This window comes from Anopheles aquasalis, chromosome Y (genome assembly GCF_943734665.1).
Source record: "Anopheles aquasalis chromosome Y, idAnoAquaMG_Q_19, whole genome shotgun sequence".
NCBI classification, from domain to species: domain Eukaryota; kingdom Metazoa; phylum Arthropoda; class Insecta; order Diptera; family Culicidae; genus Anopheles; species Anopheles aquasalis.
The window spans coordinates 2,634,530-2,651,170 of NC_064879.1; the positions used below are offsets into that span (position 1 = coordinate 2,634,530).

General features: G+C 54.9%; 1 protein-coding gene across 10 annotated transcripts in view; it reads right to left on the reverse strand.

Moving 5' to 3' along the window:
* LOC126579755 (disintegrin and metalloproteinase domain-containing protein 23) overlaps positions 1–16,641 on the reverse strand; it is a 192,616-nt gene that overhangs the window by 140,389 nt on the left and 35,586 nt on the right. For 2 of the 10 annotated variants that reach the window (XM_050243320.1, XM_050243318.1), the window contains exons 1-2: positions 8,920–8,973; positions 7,199–8,106 (exon numbers count right to left, since the gene is read on the reverse strand). The exons of 7 other annotated variants lie outside the window; for them this stretch is intronic. The gene's annotated coding sequence lies outside the window, so the exon portion shown is untranslated. Of the gene's footprint in view, positions 1–7,198; positions 8,107–8,919; positions 8,974–16,641 lie in introns of those variants that run through there. One more of the 10 variants, XM_050243319.1, reaches the window with a different exon arrangement.

The following is a 16,641-nucleotide window of genomic DNA, read 5'->3' on the forward strand; positions in this document are numbered from 1 at the left end:
ATCTGTGTGTGCTCATAACTGGGAGCTATAGCCTGATGACTACGGCCACTGACTATTGGACAACTGCTGCTGCTGCTGCTGCTGCTGCTGCTGCCGCTGTCAATGTAAGGCTGCGTGAGCTCTAAACGCTCACCGCCTGGCCTGTATGCCACGCCACCGAACATGCTTAATTTCCTTCTGCTCGCCCGTATGTATGTGTGTGTATCAGCACACAGCCACGCACATTTATCTTTCATTTTCTCTTCTCTCGGGCAAGATCGCCGGTTCTGGCACTGGCACGCGTTTCACGCGTGGCGCTCGGTGCTTCCCCCGTCCACCTTCCGTGACCCTCCACTACTTACGACACTCCCCCCCCCCCCCCCCCCCCCCCCCCTGGTGCCGTTGCGTGTATGTGTAAGTGCACTTCTGCGTAGGCGTGTCTTAAAAAGCAATAATTCTTTGAAAAGTACACATTTATCACAAACAACCGGGAGCCCGGGCACTCCGGTCCTCCAACAGCCAACTACACTGCCCTTCCCCGAGCACCCCGCTTCATCCCCTGTCCCTCCCTCTCTCTCTCTCTCTTTCTATCTGCAATGAAAGCGTCTCTCAAATCCAAGCAGTCCTCCAAGCAACCTCCCGCTTGTGCTTGTCGTCATCGTTGCTGTTGTTGTTGTTGTTGGTAACAGAGCTTCCCGGTAGCGGTGCTTCCGTTTGCTCTCCGCAAACTTCTTCTGGCGTTTCGCGCGCGAGCAAACAAGCTACCTCACCACCGGGCACCAGGCAGGATTCGTTACATCCAAATTCGCTACCACACCCTCGGGCCCCCCCCCCCCCCCCCACCCCCTTTTCCTCTCGGTCTCGGTGGCTCAAGTGCTCGTGCTTTAGCTCAGCAGCACCATGCGGGGCTGGGGGGGGGGGGGGGAACTCGAGAGCTCCCACAGTAAGAGAGCGAGCGCACAGGCGATGATATATGGCACAAGAGCGTTTAAGTGTTTTCTTCATTACTTCTTATTAGCTGCAGATGTGTGTAACGAGGCACGCGCGCGCTCTCTCTCTCTCACTCTCTCTCTCTCTCTCTCTCTCTCTCTCTCGCCGCTGCTGCTCAACTGTTTGCGGGATAACATTTCCTATTAATAGTTGCCTCCGAAAGGAAGTGAGCCGGCCTTACGGTCCGAGCTTTCGCAGTCACGCAACGCAACGACTTTGGAGATGCGCCATGTCCCAGCCATCGTCCTGTTCCGTCCCGACAACGACGATGACGACGACGGTGTGTCGGGGTTCATTTATCAAAATTATAAACGCATTAAATATCTACTCCATTTATTGAGCGCGAAGTCAGAGCACACAAAAAAAATCGGTTGTACGGGAGCGTGAGAGAAAGAGAAAAGAGGCTACCATGAATGTTTTGCACCTCACCGGGTGTCTTGAAGCCGCCGGAAAAAAAGACCGCCTGGCAGCCAGCGATGCGCTTCGATGTAAGATGCGCGTCACGACGACGACGACTGGCCGCGAGATTCTGGTTCCCTCTTCTGGCGTGCGAAGCGCGCCAAAGAATGTGCAAAGTGGCAGAGGAACCGCGAGGATACGAAAAGAAAAGAAAAGAAAGAAAAAAAGGATTGCAAGAAGCGAGAAAGCACAGAAACCGGAAGTTCATTAGCGCGAACCGAACCGTACAGAGGCCGGAAAGTCCGAAACTGGAGACGGTGAGGGAGAGGAATGGTTTTTTTTTTTTTTTACCAAGAAGATTCCTCGTCGTCACTCGCTTCCTTTGCTCGCTCGACATCAAAGTTGCGATGATAGTGAGCGAAATCAAGCATATCGCGGCGGCCAGCGGCCCGAGCTTTTCCCTCTTTTGTTTGTCTAAAGTTTTTGTTTCCGCAAACCCCTACCCCACCCTCAATACCATTCCCGTGCTGGTGGTAACAGACCATCCCTTGTTGCTCCATTTCGTCGTTCGCTTTACGAACCTCTTACTGGTCACTCTCTCTCTCTCTCTCTCTCTCTCTGTCCTGCCAATGAAAGGAATTCGGTGACCAGTGGGAGCACCATCCCTAAGGGGGATGGGGGGGATGGGGGGGATGAGAAACCTCGATCTTGATCTCGGATAAGCGGCGCGACTTGACAGCGACAGCGAGCAGTTTACATCCGGTACCGGGCATTCACCATTCACCGGGGGCCCGGGGGTGCCTTTTGTTGTTTGTTGCTGCACCCCCTTTTTTTTTTTTTTGCTTCAACGGCGTACTTTGTGCCGGACCGGAAAGAGTAGGGAGAGGGGGGGAGGGATCGGAGCTATTGTCTTAATCACTCACTGTCGTCGTAAAGGAATTCCCGGCCCTGTCTGGCTCTGCATGCTTCACATTCTCTTTCCTTTCTCCCTATCTCTCTCTCTCTCTCTCTTGTGCTAGCAGCAGGAAAAGTTATTCAATTATGTTCCACCGGACGCACACTATGGGAGTCCTGGAGGCCTGCAAGGCAAGCTCGACCGAAGCTCTTCGATTCGCTCGAGTGCCGCTGCGTGCTGTGTTGTAGAGGAATAAAATTATTCATCCTACCACCCTCATCCCTTCGCTCACCCTCTCACTCGTGACTCGTGACTCGTGGTCCAGCTGCTGTCGCTTCCTTTTATCCTTTGTCGAGTCGCGTGAGACAAGATTTTTGCGAACCACCAGCTGCACCCGCTGGGCACCAGGTAAGTTGCAGGAAGCAAGCAAGCTTTCACTGGGATGCCTGGCGAGTGAAATCTGCGTCCACGGCTGCTGCGTCCCTCCCTGTGTCCCACGCTAGTTGTACATTTCCTTCTTCTCCTACCGCCAGGGCGCACTTGACCGACACGCGCGGTAGGGGTGGAAAGTGGTTGAAGGGATGAAGGGGTGCACTAGAGCATCCGCTACTACCCGGGTACTCCAGCACCATTATCTGGTGCTGCTTCTTATCTTCCGTCTCATGGCCCATCATGGCGATTACTTCGCCTGATAACAAGATGATAAATGGCAACCGTCTAGGGGTGGCAGTGGGGGACTTGGAGGGGATGAAGAAGTGCCTGACCGGTCAGTCAGCCAGCCAGCCGAGTCGCTGCCATGGCGATCGTAGAGTAGCAGCAGCAGCAGCAGCAGCAGAAAGAAGAAAATAATTACTTTCTGCAATCTGGCGGCCGCCATTTTGCCGCCACTCTCGCTTCGACTCGGCCCGATCCGAGCCGAGATGATTATTAATGGTGGGCGGGGGGGAGGGAAATTGAAGTGAAGTTGCTCCCACACACCCCCTGCGTGCGCGCGTAAGGGATGATGGAAGGACAAGGGACGGGGTTGCGTTTTCTCTCTCTCTCTCTCTCTCTCTCTCTCTCTCTCTCTCTCTCTCGCTCTCTCTCTCTCTCTCTTTCGTTTTTTGCGAGCATATTATCTGTCTTACGGGAAGCGTCGCATCGAGTGTTACAGCTGCAGTAAGGGCTACTGATCACCCCGCGCACCCTCCTCCCCTTTGCACCCCCGTTAACCGGTGACAAGAAGGCAAACCGAGCGCTACGTTGCGTAAATTCGCGGCAAAAAAAAAAAACATCAAATCCCCTCCCAAGCCCCTCAGGGATCTCATCCAGCCGGAGCGGAAGCGCGGTTGAAGCCGCCCGTTGGACCGCAAAGCTTCCGGTGGCATTCCGGCTTAAACTTTTGCGCGTGACCAAAGCCACGAGCCTTGCCGGGGAGGAGTTACGCTGGGGGGGGGCTACAAAAAGGTTACAGAACAGAAAGCAACAAAAAAAACTTAAAAAAAAAAATACATACAAACTCCAAGGTGTCGCTGTCGCCTTTTCGCAGCACTTTGCGGTTGCGATGCGTTTGCGTTTGAGTGTGTCGGGCGCTGGTCCAGTGCTCGTTGCGCCCATTTTGTTGCTCGGCCACGCACAACACGACCGCGCGAAATCGCAGCGCCTAAGGGTCCGTGTAATGATGGCCGCTGGCTTTTTGCACCTTTTTTTTTTTTTGTTGGAGGAGGTGTGAGGGGGCGCACCCAAGAGAGAGAGAGAGAGAGGGAGGGCATTTTGCGAAAAAGTTGCTGCTAAGGAGTTTAGGAACTTAAACAACCGCACAGAGACGCGGGGGGGGGGGGGCACCGGCTTTGGGATGTTGGTAGGGGTGCAGAACGGAGGAGCACGTACCCGGCCTCCCCCCCGGGGATTGCGGCAAACTCCGAAACCATTTACGCGCCCACCAAAGTGAAGCAACACCCACGGACAGAGGCTGAGAGGGGGGTGAAGGATGGGAGTGGAGTGGGCGTAAAAGAAGGAAAAGGAGCCGGCTCCATATTCGCCGTTAATGAACCGAAGGTCTCGGCATTCCCGGCTCGACGAGAACGCGCGCCAAACATCCAAACTTTGGATCTCATTAGTGAGCGAGCGAGCAAGCGGCCATCGTTGGTTGCTAGTGCTGTTGTTGTTGTTGGTGTATGTGGATGTCTGTGAGTGTGAGAACACTTTCACGATTTGTTGGAAGCTGCTTTGCTAAGCAGCAACACCAAAGAATAGCCTCGCAAAACGCTGAAAGAAGCTTATAAAGAGTCCAAACCACCGTTCATCGAGATTGATCCGACCAAGAGAAAGAAAGAGTGAGAGAGAGAGAGAGAGAGAGAGGGAGAGAGAGAGAGAGTGAAAGTGTCACCGAAGAACATGCCAATTGGCACGTCCGGAAAGGCACGCGTGATACTGACCCGGTTACAATGTGTACCAAAGAGCTCTTTTTTTCTTTTTTTTCTTTTTGTCTCCATTTGGTCCTTTTGGCTGTGTGTGTGTGTGTGTGTGTGTGTGCGTGCCTGAAAGAATTAACTTTGATTAACGGAAGTGCCGAAGTGAACTCTGGCCCCCCATCCACCCCCCCCCCCAGTGGCGTTTGATGCCGCATCGCAAGCGCGGTTCCCAGGGAAACCCGGGGGAAAATTGTTTGCTGTCAATTGCTTTCACTTTTCATGCTCGATAAGTTGCGCCCCCTATTCTTCTTCTTCGTCTTCACCCCCCCGGGTTCTGTGACACGCAATGAAAAATCGATTTCCGAACTCCAAGGAGCGTCGTCAAAGCAACAAAGTCGCGTCGCGTCACGCGACACACGGTGGAGGGGGTTGAAAAAGCGCTGAGCTCAGGCCGATCACCGACAACTCGATCGAGAGGGAAAAGAGGGGAGAAAAGATGAAAAAGGAAGGACAAGACAGGCCGACAGCCATGGCCATGGCAGGTCAAAAACAAAACAAAACGAAAAAAAAGGCAGGCGGCAAAGCAGCCTATCGGGTACGAGGGCAATAAATTTATCATTTTTGCACTTTCCACTTCCGCGGAACAGCGCGCCCGTGTGTGAGTGTCAGGATTTGTAACAGTTTCCTCCAGTTTCCGCTGCCCCATCGGTGGGGGCAGCAAAAAAAAAATACACCAACAAAAAAAAAGGACCACCGTTTTACTCATGAACTCAATGGTGCCAGTTTCGTCGTGGTGTATGTGTGTCTGGTTGTGACACACATCGACCCTCCAACGGTCGACGATCGACGACGGGGTGGGAGAATTGGATGGGGAGAAAACAACAGAGAAATCAGGAGCGAAAGACGACAAAGAAAGAAAAAAAACAATTTATGCCGACCACCCGCTAAATCCCCGTCTCTACAACCACATCCGGTCTGGCGCGCGCGGAAGGCATCCGGGAAGTTCTAGCCAAAGTCCCAGTCCAGTCCAGCCCAGCCCAGCCCAGCCCAGCCCAGCCCAGCCCAGCCCAGCCAGTCAAACAGCGGAGGGTGAGAGGGATTGCACCCCCATCCCCCTGTCACAGGCCGTCCAACAGACGACAGACGTGTGTGGCTCGGTGGTGTGGCTTGAAAGTGCTACAATATATTATTCATAGAGCCGCCGAGTCCTGAAAAGGAAAAGATGGACCCTCCACCCTCACTTGCCTGGCGGCAGCAGCGGGAACCGAAGATAAAAAAAAAAAAGAAAAAAGAAAAGCACCCACACATCATAGAAGAAGAAGAACAACAACAAAATGCCGGAAACTTGGAAACACTTGCTCTCGGGAGGGGAAAAAAGGAAAAAGAAGAAAGCAAAAAAAAAATAACCTTCCCCCAAACAAAACGCTGCTCACGGGGTGCAGAGGAGCAGCGGAAAGGGTGGGTGACCGGAGCCATTCAGCCGACCATTCACGCTCATTTGGCATCATTCAGTGTCCGCTGCTGCTGCTGACTGAGCTGTGCTGAGCTGAGCTGAACTGAGCTGAAGGACGAAGTGATAGAGTGCACGCACACCCTGGGACCATAGCCACCCCTATGTGAGGGGAAAGTTTTGCCACAAACGACGAGCAGCGGCTGCTGCTGCTGCTGCTGCTGTTATCATCATCAGCAGCAGCAGCAGCCCGGTGTCGTGATCAATGGATCGTTGGAAAGGCACTTGGCAAAGTCTCTCTCGCTCGACCATCCCTCAAAAAAAAAAGAAAAAAGAAACCGGCCTCACCAGCGCTACCACCCCCACCCTTGTCCCAACAGGCGGATCGGTTGTTCCGGTTGTTCTCCGAGCGGTGAGCTCGCTCGGGTTGCGTAAAAGGCCCCAGTTTTTGGCCCGGTGGAGCCAGACACAGTAACAACCAAAAAAACTCTCCCCCCCCCCCCCCCTCCACGTTGACCCGATAATCCCCGGTTCCGTATGCGTGGCGGATTGCTGCGTGCGCAGTGTATCTAAGGTGGCCCTCTCCATTACTCCCTGCCTTCTGCTGCGTGCGCCGGAACGGACGGACGAAGCAGCTAAGCAACCGCAGCGGCAGCAAATTGACTGACGGGTGACGGACGACGGGCATGACGACGACGACATACTAGGCTCGAGGGTTCGAGGCAAAAGTTTTTAAATTAATAAAGTTGCCTATTAGTTGGAGCCCGCGGGACGACTCCGCTCACATACTCATCGCCAGCAGGCACCCAGGATCCGATGTGTCGTTGGGTGCTGCTGCTGCTGCTGCTGCTGCAGATGATGATCCCCCCCCCCCCTCCTCCCCCCTCCCCCCTCTGCTGATGGCATTCAGCAAGGTGCTGGCAGAACCAATTTCATGCTCGTGCTCCATCATCATTATCATCATCATCATCGGTAGCAGCAGCATCATCGTCGTGGTCTCTCCCGCTCGTGTGCGCGCTCCCTCTCCCTTTGGCGCAAATGCAAATTCCCTGTCGCGTCCCGCCCGACTCTCGGTTGAGGGACGCTACTTACGCGAAACGGTTTGATTTGATTGAAGCTGCTGCTGCTACTAGTGAGAGACCTTCCTTCCTTCGCAACACACAGATACACGGACACGGAATGTCAATTGTTGATTGAAGACCAGAAGCGACGGGGCCTGCTTCTGGGAAGAGAGCGGTCGGTTAAGGGTCGGTTTGGGATGTAGTTGATCGTGGCGGTTGGTCCTGGGATCCTTGGTACGCTAGCACACACACACACACACACACATACATACGGACACACGGACACACTCACACACAATGGCACAAGCGCGCACGCACACACACTGTAACGTACGGACGCGTACGTACGGCTAGTAAAACACCGAACACTGACGCGACAGCCGTGGTCGTCGTCGTCGTCGCCACCGGCAGTGGGCGGCACACGGCACCAGACAGCACACTGACATCGAACCGTGCCCCTAGCGCACAGACCAAACACGTCGGGCAGACAGGTCGATTCGACACATTCGACGTATCTTTTTTTTTCTTTCGCTTTTTTTTTTTTGCGGGGGGTCGAATGGAAGAAAGGTGTGTCTTCTCTAGAGAGCTGCCTCGTTTGGCACGGTGGTTTGGCGTGATGGTTGTTTTTTTTTTCTCTCGCACCGGATTCACACTTGGCACACGCGCGCACACACCCCCACACTACTACTACACCGATTGGAAGGGCGCGCAAAACCGCATCCCTGAGGCCGGAACGCTTGCGCAAAGGGTTCGCACGCTCGCTCGCACGCTTTCAATACTGCACAGCAAAATGCACGCACGCACGCACGCACGCACGCAAACACACAACGGTGGGTGCACTGTGGGTGGCACAACGACAGCGACAAAATCACACCGCGTGGCGGTGGCGCAGCAGCAGCGCAATCTAAAAGCAATTACAATTCGCCTCTAGCTAGCGCCCTACGAAAAAAAAAAGAAACACAAAGAGAGAGAGAGAGAGAGAGAGAGAGAGAGAGAGAGAGAGAGACAATGAAAAGAATGAGGATAGTGCGGGTGTGGAGAGGTGGGGCAAACAAAACAAAAAAGAAACGATGGAGTTGGACGCCACCAAAAAAAAAAAAAAAAAAAAACAAAAGACGCACTGCTCCCCGGGGTCTGCCTAATCGGACTGCTTGCTTCTCTTTCTCTCCCCCCCCCGGTGAGCTCCTGTTTTGGGACAGGAAGGTGGTTCATCTCCGTTCAACACCACCAAGCAGCAGCAGCAGCAGCAGCAGCACCAAAGGTTGGTTAGTTGTCCAGGTGCACCTTCTTTTTTGATCTGTTCTGTTCTCTCAACAGGTGCAAGAACGCTGCTCTACTGTCTCTACTGCGCGGACAGCCTTTTATTGGTGCTCTCGGTGTCCGCTCCATCGCCAAACCGCCTCGACCGCAACCGACTCGAGGTGCAGCGCAAAATGGCGGGCCGAGGCGGGCTGCGCCATTTTGAATCCACCGTTGGGACCGTGGGAGCAGTTCGCCCTAGAGCAGGGGCCCTAGCATGACCTAACCGAGGGTCCTAGGGACAAATCGGAAATCCCTCCCTCCCCCGGCCCTCCCCCCCTCTGACATCGATTCGATGACACTCTCGAATGCTGCGCTACCGATGATAAGCGCTACTACTGACACACACACACTGACACACGTACGTACACCACAAAGCCTTCGCCCTAGTGTAGTGTACCCCCCCCCTCCAACACCACCACCACCCTTCCCTGTCCACCAGCACTCACTCACTTCAAGGGAAAATAGGCAGCGTAGCAGGCAGGCAGGCAGACCTCTTTCTCTCGGGCGGTGGACCACCGTGCAACACACTCACCAAAGCACAACAGCGCGGCTGCTGTGCCACCGTCGTCGGTCGAGACGATCTGCTAAAGGCGGCCCGAGGACCTCCGCCCCGAAAGGATCCGGACGAGCCGAGCGAACGGTGTGAGAACGCGAGCCCCGATCGCGTGAGCTTCGGCTCATCTCATCACACGCTCACCTCACTCGCTCGTTCTCGTTCTCACTCGGCTGGCTGCTGCTGCTGCTGCTGCTGCGTCCTCACGAGTGGACCACGCTTCGAAGGAGGCCAAATCGGCGAGATGCGCTGTACGACCGGCGCGTGTCCACCATCAAGCAGGTGGAACAAGCAAGTGCACCACCAGCGTACGAGTTGTACCGAGCGATAATCGACCTTTTATCATCCGTCGCGCGTCGCCATCGTTGTTGTTGTTGTTGCTCACCTCACTACGGTGGCAAAGGCTAGCGAGACCAAACACCCCCAGGTCCAGGAGGAGGAGGAGGAGGAGGAGGAGGAGGGGTGGCACCTGGTGGCCGGGTGGAAGAGAGTGTACGTGGCGTTCTTATCAATCTCGTGTATCTCTCGCAAGCGACTCGCAAATCTCCCGAAAATGCTCTCACGCAAGCTCCTCCACTCTCTCTCTCTCTCTCTCTCTCTCGCTCTCTCTCTCTCTCTCTCGCTCTCTCTCTCTCTCTCTCTCTCTCTCTCTCTCTCAGTTACAGTTTTTCTTTTTCCTCTCATCGTCTCTCTGTGAGAGCTTTTGGGTTTCGGTGAGAAAGGGCTTGGCCACGGTTGGCTCACACCAGGACCAGGACCAGGACCTCCCTCCTCCACTCCAAACCACCCACCACCCTCCCTCCCCCCCCCCCCCCCAATCCCCACCAACACACCAGGGAATCGTGCTCGCGATTTTTCGGCGACGTTCCGTTCGTTCTGTTTCATCCCAGGTGGGCCCCAAAATCCACATTAATTGCTTCTAATTATCCCCCCCCCCCCTTTGGAAGATAAAACAGGACTCCTGTTTCAACCACCAACACACACACCCACACCCACACACACTAATGCACTTGGGCCTGCACTTAACTCACCACACAGGCAGGGTAGGGCGGGCGGGCGGGCGGACGGGCGCGCGGCTGGTTCTGTGGTAAGGAAGTGGAGCGTGATGAAGAGCAGGATGGTGCCGCAAACTAGGAGCTTGGTTTCGAACGGAGCTCGATGTCGACGTCGGTCCGTTCACCAGCACGTGTCGCACCCAACTGGCCGAAGAATGAATGGCCGAGCCGAGCCGAGCGCTCTAAACCAAACGAAGGCGGCTGGATGCTGCGAGCCCGATGCGAACGAACCCGCGAGAACCCGAGGAGCTTTCGGTGCGGCGCGACTGTGCCTGCGTTCGGCTTTCCGGCCTAGCCTAGCCTACCTTCGCTTTCTCCCTTATCAACGCACACACATACGCACGCGTGCGTGCGGCGCGAACACGAGGAATGCTGTCGTGTTCGTAGTGACGTAGTTGGGGGTTGGCGAAAGGCTTTTCGCTTCGCGCGCAGACTCCAACGCGCTGGTTCGTTCGTCCCCGTCTGTCCGCCCATCCCTCTCTCGCTCTCTCTTTCTCTATCTCTCTCTCTCTCTCTCACGCACACAAGCATAGGCAGTTGTTTTGCTTTTGGCCACCTCTGAGCGAAGTAGCGAAGCGAACGCTTTCTTTGCGAGCCTCATCTTTGCGAGCCTCATCTTTTGCCTCCCGAGGACAGCCCGAGTACGAAGTGGACTCCGAGCTTCTCACGTACACACACATACTTACACGAAACACGCACAGAAGGCTCAGCGATAAGAACATCAGCCAGAATCGACACATCGGCACGAACAGGGCGAGAGAGCGCAAGAGAGAAAGAGAGACGAACGAAAATGGCTTGCAATGTGTGCGAGAGACGAGGGAAGCAGCAAAGGTAGAACAAGAAGAACGAAGAACAAGCGAACCGGGGAAAAAGTCGGTCCGCGAATCCATTTGGCCCCCCTCAGCGGGCCCCCTAAGCTTTAGCGAGCGCGTCGCCGTCGTCGTCGTCGTCGTTCGGCGTTGTCGTGGCTACGCCAGCGTGGCCCGGGAATCGGGTAGCCTCATACGCTCAGACACAGATCGGCATCCTTATCGGCGTGACACGTGCCACCAAATAACACGTCGACGTCGCTCCGGATTGGCCCCGTATACCGCTCCGTCTACTCCATCCACTCTTCCCCCCCGTCTTTCAACAAAGACAGGTGTCACCCCCCCCCCCCCCCCCCGCCCCAAACGGAAAAGCACCAACCGAGGATACAATGATCGATTCGGTGACCGATCGGTGGCGGAGGAGGAGGAGAAAGGGCACCTTTCGGTCATAAGTGGTCCCACGGTGCGGTGCGGCCCCAAACTCCCGGGGGGGGGGCTGTAGTTTTTAGGACGGGGTTTGCTCCCCTGATGGCCACCGTTTTCGTTCGCACCGGGATGGTGAAGAAGAAGAAGAAGAAGAAGAAGAAGAAGAGGTGGCAGAGGCCAATCGATATAATCTCTGATAGAGTTCGATTCGAGAAGGAGCCTCAAGGAGGTCTTTAGGGCTAATGGTTTTTTTTTTTTGTTCTTGAATTTTGGGAGGGAGACTGAGCACAGTAAGCGAACGAACGATCAATTAACGTGCAACGAGCCAGCTGCGAGCAACAGCACTAGTAGTAGTAGTAGTAGTAGTAGTAGTAGTAGTAGTAGTAGGCCTCTACGCCTGAAGCTCTTCAACTCGATGTCCTTCGCCTCGTCTTAACGTCGTCGACTCGGCTTTAACGTTTTGAACCCGCCGTCCCCTTGGCCTACAAAAGCCAAGCTGACTTTCGGTTGCGTTCCATCCCCCTGCAAATCAACCCCCCAGGTTGCTACTTTGGACCATCCCCCTCCGGGGGGCGCGATTAGGCCACAGTATTGGTGACATTCGTTCGTTCGTTCGTTCGTTCGCTGTGAGCGCGTAATTTGTGCAAGGGTTTTTGGGGACGCTCCACCCCCACCTCTACCTCCTCCCCCACCCCCTCTTTAACCCTTGCGCACCCTCGAAATACGAGGGTGCGGTGTTTTTTTGGAGATGCGGGAAGGGGGGGGGGGGGGGAGCTAATGGGTGACACACACTGTTGCTGAGCCCAGTAAGCGCTCGTTTCCGGGGGGGATGTTTTTGGAATTTTCGGAAAACCGCCCCCGCTGGCTCTCTCTCACTCTCTCCCTTTGCTTTCATTTCGATACAGTGCTCCCTCGCCTCCCTCGCCTCGATCGATTCAGCATCCCCTGTGGTCGTCGTCGTCGTCGAAAACCACATTAAAGCGTTCCCGATATAGTACCGCACCCCTGTAGCACACCCCACCCCCGCCCCTTAACAGCCCTCACTGCTTTTTCGTGGTTATAGATCATAAATAGAACTTTAAAGCATTGTCGAAACCACCAACACCACCCTTGCACTCTGTCGCCCTGCCCAATGTCATACACAATGTGAGAGAAAGGGAGAAAGGGAGAGAGAGAGAGAGAGCCGGGCGCAAGGTGGCGCCCCAACGCTAGGGGCCGCAGGTGCCGCAGGTGCCGCAGGTTTACGGTGCCAGGACACGCCAGCCAGCCAGCTAATCAGCACCCTGCTGCTAACCAACCCGGCCCCGATTCCGATTTGCGGCCACTCAATCTCGAGCACGGCGTCTCAGGTGTGGGCGCGCGTCAAACAGTGGAATGGGCCGGGCCGGGCCGGGCCGGGCGGGGGTCGTAAATCTTTTTATAAGCAGTACACATTCAACGTTAACCCAGCGGGGGGACCCTGCGCTACTGATGCCCGCCCCGCTTACTGCTGGTACTGCTTAACGTGCACCAACGTGAAGAATCTCACGGATGAAGGTGGAGCGAGCACGGGGAAAAGAGGGATATTTCGTTCCGACAAAACAAAAGAAATCCAGCACGAGCACGCGTAGGTGTTGGTGTGACAGCGCTGGTGTGATGGCGTTGTCGTGGTCGTTCGCGTGTCCCAGCGAAATCACCATACCAAGGTTCGAAAGGGGTAGGAGGAAGGAGGGTGAACGGGGCGATGGGGAAGGGGGCTGCAGTAATCGTTTGCTGCTCATGGTTTGCTGGTGAGGTGCGGTGCCGAGGGAAAAGAAACTTGAAATACTTCCCCACGGGGGGTTGCCAAACAACCCCCCACACCCCCAGGGGGTACCTTTGAGCTCCCTTTCCCCGTTATTAAATTGTACACACGCGCACACACGCAGAAACGCACGTACGCATTAGCATCGCCATCAGCAGCAGCTGCGGCGCAATCGGAATTCGATGATCGGTCGGCTAGGCAACCGAGACGCTAGACGCCGCGCGACGGATTGGGTTGGGGTGAGTTGGTTAGAAAGGCGAAGTGGATTGCGGCAAAGGCACCAAAACAAATGCACCGCATATACAAAAAAAAAACCAACGTCAAAATGTCGACTAGGGCACTCGTTTCCCCTCGAAGACGGACGGGTCCCTCGAGATGGACACCGGGTGCCATTGGCCAAAAAAGCTCTTCCACTCCAACTATGCCCGAAAGGTGCGAATAGGAGTGATGGCAAAAAATATACAGAGAAAGAGAGAGAGAGAGAGACAGAGAGAGAGAGGGGATGAAAAATTAAAGAATAGAAGAAAATAGAAAGAATAAGTATAGAGGGATGGAAAGGGGGTTGAAAGGGGTTGAAAGGGGATGGTGTGCGGAAATAGGCCACTGGCACAATCCTGTCATCGTCGTCATCACGGCGTAATCCTGCAGTGTGATGTCGCACGAACTAGCGGGTTCGCTGAACAATGGAAACCAGACGGAATGGATGAGCTAGATCCCCATTGTCACCGCGTCGTTACAGCATAACTGCAACCGAAACAGCGACAACCAACATGACAAGCGTACACAGAGAGAGAGAGAGAGAGAGAGAGAGCGACGGTGAAACAGAAAACGAAATGTGACTCCAGGGGCACTGTCACCCCAGGAGCCCACATCAGCAACACCAACAGCGGGTGCCTGGACCGGTTTCGGCTGGATTTACGACCAAAGACACCCCCCGTCCCCCGGAAACGGGGCTGGTGGACGAGGTACCGAAGTACATCATTAAATAATGAGGTTGTCGACATCGACCATCAACGCGCGAACCCCTCCCTCCCCCCCCCCCTCTTTCGGCTGTGTGGCGTGGCCCAATCATAATTATCCATTTGATCAATACGCTCCACGCTTATGAAGAGCAGTTTGTGCACCTGGTGTGGTGCACCTTTTGGAGAACACCAATCGGCTGGTTTGCAGGACGTACCAGGACAAGACCGGAAAAAATGTCTTTTTTGCAACGAAATCCACTACATTCCAACAAACACACGCGCTCTTTCTTTCGCACTCTCTCTCTCTCTTTCTCTCTCTCTCTCTCTCTCTCTCTCTCTCTCTCTCTCTCTCTCTCTCTCTCTCTCTTTATCTGCTGGTGCTGGTGCTGGTGCTGGTTCTCTGTAACGGCTGCGGATTCCATCGAGAGTGGATTCCATTTGGAATTTATGGTTTAATGTTGCCCTTTTACACTTATGCACGAATGATGATGAAGATGATATGCCGCTCGGTGCCATCAGCCAGAACGCGCACCCACAGGTGATGAAGGAAGGCGCGGGCCGCGGTAAATGGCGTGCCCGGAACACACTTCTGCAAGTTTTTACCTGCACTCTTTCAACTGCCCTCTCCCACCACCCTCCGCTGCTCACCCCACAATGCATAAGGCTGCAATCCAATCAACCGTTAAAAGAAGCCAAATGTAAATGCCGTTACGACATCGAACGGCAGCGATGGTGCGATGCGGCTACCATAATTGCCGCCTTTGACACAGCTTTATCGGTACAGCGCCATCCGCTACCACCCTTTCTCCAATCCAATCCAATCCAAACTCTAACCCCCCCCCCCGTCTTGAATGGCATTGAATCGGCATTACATATGCACCTGATACTGCTACTGCTGCTGCTGCTCACTGGAGTATTACCGGCGCGTAGTAACCTTCTCCATTGCCTCGCGTGAAGGCCTTTATTGCACTTGCACCAATATTCCAGCGAAGCGAACGACCCACTGGCACCAGATCAGGTGGAGTGCACCGCACCGCACCGCAAGTCACGTGTCACGGCCCGCTTGATTGGTTGTGGGGTGGGGGAGGGGTTGCATGGGTGTGGTTGCAACGGGGTTGGATTTATTTGTGCAATCATACACTTCATCTAGCTGCGAATGTGAAGCGAGATCTTCAGCAGCTTCGTACCCACGGCTGCTGAACGACCGCGCGCGCGATTGCGATTTTGTGAGGGGTGAAAAAGGGGGGGTAGATCCAGAGAGCCAGAAAGGGGTTGTTCGGGGGTTCGGGGTGACCCCCGGGTGTGCTCGCGACTCGAGTGGAAGCAATAATCGTAAAGACCATCCCGCACGCTCCATCATAATGGCACCCATGTCGTACTTCTCCTTCTTCTTCTCCTTCTTCTTCTGCTTTTCCTCCTGCTGGCGCTCTTCCTGGTACACGCCAAGTGCGCGCGCGAAGACGTCGCACGATCAGCACGATAATGAGCCGATCAAACATCAAAAGCCGATAATCGCACCGTAGCACCGAACGACGGCGTGAGGGTGCCATGGAGGCGCCTGGTGGAACCGTGGACCACCGGGCGCCTCCATCGTACATGGAGCAACAGTAGCGGGCACCATTTTCCATTCGCTAACACTCGATTCGTTGGGTTTTAGTAGGAAATACGGTAGCCAGCGCCGGTATGGGAGGAGGGGAATGGAATAAAAGGGCTCACCAGTTGCCCAGTGACACCAGCCGCGAGGGTAATGACTACCTTCGCCGGGGCGCTCGCACTGACCTGGAGCCCCACAGCTGGAGGACAGTGTTGAAGAAAATTGTAAGCCACAGCCTGTTAGCCACCATGCCGCCCCTAGCCCTCTGCCACCCTCTGGTTGCTTGTCAGGATCCCCCAAACGATCCGGCGGAACACCGGAAGCACCCAACGATCTCCGCCTCGGAAGCGGACGGTCACGGCAACACAAGGACTAGCGGGGAGTGCGGGGACGGGGGGGGGGGGGGGGGGGGAGGGGTTGTCAATTTCCGGCAGAATGAGCTTTCAATGTAGCACACTTCCAACAACACACCAACCCAACGATCCATATTTTCGCTCTCTCTCTCTCTCTCTCTCTCTCTCTCTCTCTCTCTGTCTCTCTCTTTTTTTATTCTCATTCCCAACGCTTTAACGAATGGGATCCGAATCCACTGAAGAGCTCGAGCTGAAGTGCTAAGCCAATGCAGGGCCGCAACGCTTGCCATAAGCAGTGCAGGGAGGAAAAAGAAGCAGAGGGGCGGGAGGGAGGAGAGGTCCAAAAGGATGCCAACAATAAAGAACGTAATCGTCAACATCTCTCGCACACTCGAGTCGAGCTGGCTAGCTGGTTGGTTGGTTGGTTGGTGGGTTGGTTGGGCCAGCCATTGAAAGCGCGCCCCTCCCTCGACGAAGGGGAGGGTGGAAGGTGGAGGTGCGCTACATACGCCTCGAGGGTCTGTGCTCCACTCCTAATCGAATCACAAGAGGGGACAAATCACAACTCCATTATGTGAGCGCTCGGCAAACAAATTAATATATGAATGCAAAACCGGTCGCGGCCCAACCGGGGGAG